Consider the following 6,000-nt stretch of genomic DNA (forward strand, 5'->3'; position numbering starts at 1 on the left):
GATAATGGCCAGACTGACCGCAGTAGAGACAGGTGTTGTTGGCTCCCCTCCGTTCACACTCCTCGGGGCTGAGTTGACTCGGACCCAGCTGCATAGGCTCGCCCTCGGGTAGTTCCCCCCGGGCAAGGACTCCAGCGTCGGAACTGGGCTGGAGAATGGTCTAAATCTCACATGGACTGGAGAATCCTCTCGGCGGCGAAGCGTGACGTCACTGCCGGAACCTTGCCGCTTCTCCCTTCACCGCTGCCGGCATCGATTGTCTATACGTATTGACAACAAAATTATTTCATCAAAGTCCTCAGGAACAGGGTATGAAACCAGTTCATCTTTAATTAAATCACTTAGTCCATTAACAAAAGGTGCCTACTGGGACGCTTCATTCCACCCGCTCTCCGCTGCCAACGTCCGGAGTTCAATGGAGTACTCCGCCACGCTCTGAAGTCCCTGACGAAGGGAGAAAAGTCTCATGGACACATCTTTACCTTGGATCAGGTGGTCGACCACCTTACTCATCTCGGCAGTGAAGGCGGTATAAGTTGCTGCGACCTGGTCCTGATTCCTCCAGTGAACCGAAGCCCACTCCAGCGCGGCTCCTCTCAGTAATCCAATCAGGTAAGCGATCTTGGCTTTTTCCATGGCGTAAGTCAGCGGCTGGAGGTCAAAAACAAGCGTGCACTGCATGAGAAAAGTCTTGCATTGTCCGAGATCTCCGCCATACCTCTCTGGTGGGGAAACCCAGGGTTCCCGGACGGAATGAATTGTCGCTCGTGCAGCTCGAGTGGCAGGTGCGGGCTGGGCAGTCGGAGCGGCAAGAACTGGACCCGGAGGTGAGCCTTGCATGATTCCCTGGACGGTCGTCATCTGGGTCAACAGATTCTGGAGCTCACTCATAATCTCCTGTAGTGCGGTGCTGTGTTGGTCCAACCTCGCTCCTTGGGGGGCGATGGAATGGCGTACTGGCTCCAGGTCGGCTGAGTCCATGCTGGCCGGATCGTTCTGTCAGGCTCCGGGGAATATGACTTACAAGTTATGGCATCCAGAGTGAAAGAACATGGCAATGATAATAATTATGGTTGTAAACATTGAGTTGAATTAGTTACATGCATTGATGAGACATGACTGATACAGACAGGATAAAAGCTCAGAGTATCAGCAACAGGATTATAACCCGGAACACTAGGCCTATAGCAGCACCATTAAGCATGACAAAGTCAGCTTAAAAATAACAACATAGCTAAGGGCTCGTAAGCCCTAGCTGTAAGCTTTATCAAAAAGAAAAGTTTACTCTCGAATAACACTTGGGAGTCGGTTCCATAGGAGAGGAGCTGAGTAGCTGAAGGCTCTGCCTCCCATTCTTCTTTTGGAGACTCTAGGAACGACAAGCAGCCCTGCACTCTCAGAGTGCAGCGATCTAGTCGGGTTATACAGTACTATGAGCTCTTTAAGATACAACGGAGCCTGACCAATAAGAGCTTTGTAGGTAAGGAGAAGAATTTTAAATTCTATTCTAGATTTTACAGGTAGCCAGTGCAAAGAAGCTAATACAGTAGAAATATTTTCTCTTCGATTTGTTTTAGATGTTGAGTGTAATGCCGGCCGTTTGTGCCTTTTCTAGCATTGCATGTAGCCAGCCGCACATTATGCTCCTCCTGCGTCTCTCCCCAGACCAGGATGTCATCCATATGACACAGTACCCCCTCCAGGCCACCAGTCACTTCTGTTATCATCATCCTTTGAAAATGTTCAGGGGCTGATGCTATGCCAAAGGGCAGAGGGATAAAATGGTAGCTCCCAAAAGGTGTGATGAAGGTGGTGTATTTGGCAGACTCATGATGGCATCCAATTTGCTGAATACTGTTGCGCCAGCTAGCATGCCCAGAGTGTACTCGACAGAAGGCAGGATTAACTTTTCCCTGCAAACCGATTCATGCAGCGGCAATTTTTTTTTTTTCTAACACTTTATTTATTGGGCCAGAGTGGGGTGAATAAAAGATGACAGCAATAAACACAACAATAAAACAAATTAATTCATTAAAAAAAGGGTTAAGGGCAGCAGCAAACCACGAAAATATTACTAATAAATTAAAGCAAAACAATAAAGATGAGTAAAAGATAAATAAATAAACACAAATAAAACCACAACCAAATTAAGCTCACAAATATAATAATAACATAATAATAACAGTCCTATTTAGTGTATCTAGCCCTATCTCAATTTCGACCAGGAATGACGCCTATAGGAGCAGCTCTATTCTGTAAGAATGCCACAAATCCTCCCCAGCACCAGAAACAGATGTTTTTTCCAGAGATTAAACAAGATCTTTTCCGATGGCAAGTATGACGAGAGCTCTTTAAGCCACAAAGAAACACCAGGAGGGTCCTCAGATTTCCAGTTGATGGTTATGCATTTGTTAGTTGCAATCAGGGCTAATCTAATAAAATGAGTGTTGACTCTCATATTAATTGGTAGAACCGACAGATCACCCAATAGTGTCAGCCGTGGATTGGCCGGGAATTCCATCCCTCCAATTATTTTAACAATGTCCAAAATAGATCTCCAAACATTTGCATGTCCAGAACATGTGGAGCAGGGATCCTGTTTCAGTCTTACACCTAGGGCAGTATTCAGAGTAGTTACTGCTTATCATATGGAGACGATGAGGAGTCAAATGAACCCTATGTATAAGATTAAACTGTCATAGTTTATGTCGGCTGTTATAAGAGAATGATTGAGAGCTACTACAAATCTCTCCATTCAGAGTCCTCGAAGGCAGAATCAGTGTCTGATAACAAGAGGTGTCCAAAAGTGCATATACCTCTGTTATACCAGTCCCTAGTAATGCCATCTCTGAATGCCCAGGGTAAAACCGGAATCAAATAAAATGGAGTCTAACCAAACAGTTTGCGAACACTCTGGAACTTCTCTCTGATTTCATCCCAGATTTTTGATGTAAGTTTAATCATTGGATTTGGAGATATAAGTTTTTGCTTGTGATAAAAGTTAATAAATGGAATGCTAGACAGAGCTTCCGCTGTATGGGACTGTTCGATCTGTTTCCAAGCTGGAGGTTGCTCTAAATCTTTAACCCAAATCCAGATAGCTCGGGATTGAGCAGCCATATAGTATAATTGAAAATCTGGTAAATTTAGCCCTCCTTGTTTAGTGGGCCGACAGAGTGTTTTGAGCTTGACTTTGGGAGTTTATCCATTCCACAGAAATCTAGATATCAGTCTGTCAGTTCATTTTAATACAATTTATTTTTCCAATTAGGGATATAGGAAGAGCCTTCCATCTGTCCAGATCTTCTTCAACTTTTTTAAACAGAGATTCATAGTTGAGAGAGTAAGTCTGATGTAAGTAGTTGGATATTTGTAGACCAAGGTAACAAATCTTACAGGTGTCCCAATGACTGGGAATGTCTCCATTTGATAATCCTTGAGCAGCTGGGTAAAGAGGCATCATCATACCTTTCTAGTTATTTATCCTGTACCCAGAGATGCAGCTATATTCCTCTAACAGGGTGCAGAGGGCAGGTAGCAACATCTCCAAATTAGTCAAATACAGCATAATGTCGTTAGCATAAAGCGAAATAGTGTGCTTTTTTTCTTCGACCATAATGCCTTCTACTGTACGATGCGTTCTAATAGCAACTGCGAGGGGCCTGACCGCCAATGAGAAGAGGAGCAGGCACAGGGGACAGCCCTGGCGAGTGCTGTGTGACAAGGGAAAAGGCGATGAGATGTCAGCATTTGTTCGAATCATTGCTGATTGATTGAGATAGAGTATTTTTATCATTTGTATCAAATTTGCATCTTCTAAAACTACAAAGAGATAGTGCCGTTCTAAACGATCAAATGCCTTTTCAGCATCTAGTGAAAGGGCCATGGCCGGCATGTTGATGTTTTGGACGCAGCAAATTACATTAAGGAACCTACGAATGTTATCAGAGGAAAAGCGATTCTGAATGAAGGGAGTCTGATCTTTATAAATAAGGACAGGTATCACTTTCTCCAGCCTGGTAGCTATGACCTTGTTGAATACCTTATATTCTGATGAGAGAAGAGCTATGGGTCTATAGGAACCACAGAGTTTTGGGTCCCTGTCAGGTTTTAGCAGGACAGTAATCAGAGCCTGTTTTAAAGTTTTAGGTAATTGATGCATTTCAAGTGAGTGTTTGAACATATCTATTAGTTTTGTTATTAGATTAGATGCAAATGCTTTCTAAAAGTCCATAGAGAACCCATCTGGCCCTGGCGATTTTCCTGCTAATAGCTTACCAATTGCATTCAAAACATCCTGTTTAGTAATATCCGCCTCTAGGCTCTCCCGTGTCCTCACCTCCATCCCTGGAACGTCCAGCCCCTCTAAGAAGTTTATCAGTTTATGAGTAGCGACCCCCTGAGAGGAATTCAAGTCAACATAGAAATCCTTAAAAATGTCATTAATACGTTTGGGGTCATGGACTATTGTGGCATCATCCCTGGTCTTAACTGAGGGGATGCATCTAGAGTTTTCTTCTTTTCGGATCTGCCAGGCTAATAATTTAGCGCTTTTATCTCCGTGTTCGTAGTATTGTTGTTTTGTTCTAGCAATGGCATTCTCAATCACCCTAGAGGCTAGCAGATTATATTCAGTCCTTTTTAAGTTTAAAAGATCTAAAGTCGTTTCACTATGAGTCTGAGAATGTTCCCTTTCAAGATTCCTAATCTCTGATTCAAGTGTTATGGTTTTTAACATGTATTGATTTTTTCAATGATGTATAACTTATAGTCTCACCTCTCACGTAAACTTTTAAGGATTCCCTTACAGCCGTAGGCGAGGCAGTCCCTCTATTAATGCTAATAAAACTGTCCATTTTATTACTAATAAATTAGACGTAACCTACATTGTTTAAGTAGGTGTGTGGGGAATTGCCAAGTCTGTGACTACTAGCATTCTCTTGAGCCATCTGGAACATGAGAGGAGCATGGTCCGAGTGAGTCATAGCCAGATATTCGCATGAGGATCACGGCTCTCTTTCACTAGAGAACAACTAATGAACATTCGGGTAACAACTCCACGGGGTTTGTTTCCTGAATTTCTGGCTCCCACATCGATTCTGGTGACCTTTTTAGTCAAAGGTGCCCTCACCTTTACAACTTTACGCCATCGCAGGGGGAAACGAGCCGGTAACCCTGCCGCTACCTGGAATATTTCTCTCCAACGTGCGCTCACTGGGCAATAAAATGGACGAACTTCAGCTTCTGTTGAGGAGAGACAAGGACTTCAATTCATCCTCTGTTTTGTGCTTCACCGAGTCATGGCTGTCCGAGAACATCAGCTGGATGGATTCCAGCTTCACCGAGCGGACCGTGACACGCGGCTCTCTGGCAAAACAAAGGGTGGAGGTATTTGTTTCTACACCAACAGCGGCTGGTGCAACGACGTAACGGTGATACAACGGCACTGTTCTCCCCTCCTGGAAACTTTTATTATTAACTGCAAACCATTCTACTCCCCACGTGAGTTCGCTTCCTTCATTCTGGTCGCTGTTTACATTCCACCGGAGGCCAACGCGCAGGACGCACAGCGCGCGCGCGCCGACCAGATTCTGGAAGTGGAGCGGACCAACCCGGACTCCTTAGTTATTGTCCTCAGGGATTTTAACAAAGGTAACCTCAGTCACGAATTGCCCGAATACAGACAGTTTATAAAATGTGCAACCATGGAGGGGAACACACATGGTCCACCTGATTCCTGCCTACAGACAAAGACTAAAACTCTCTAAACCTGTGGTGAGGACATCAAAGAAGTGGACCAGTGAAGCTGCAGAGGACTTAAAGGCGTGTCTGGACTGTACTGACTGGGATGTCTTCAGGACTGCTTCCACCAGTCTGGATGAGTACACAGAAGCTGTGACCTCATACATCAGCTTCTGTGAGGACTGCTGTGTACCAACACGCACCAGGGTGACTTATAACAATGACATGCCCTGGTTCACACCCAGACTGCGACAGTTG

This window comes from Echiichthys vipera, assembly GCF_963691815.1.
Source record: "Echiichthys vipera genome assembly, chromosome: X".
NCBI classification, from domain to species: domain Eukaryota; kingdom Metazoa; phylum Chordata; class Actinopteri; order Perciformes; family Trachinidae; genus Echiichthys; species Echiichthys vipera.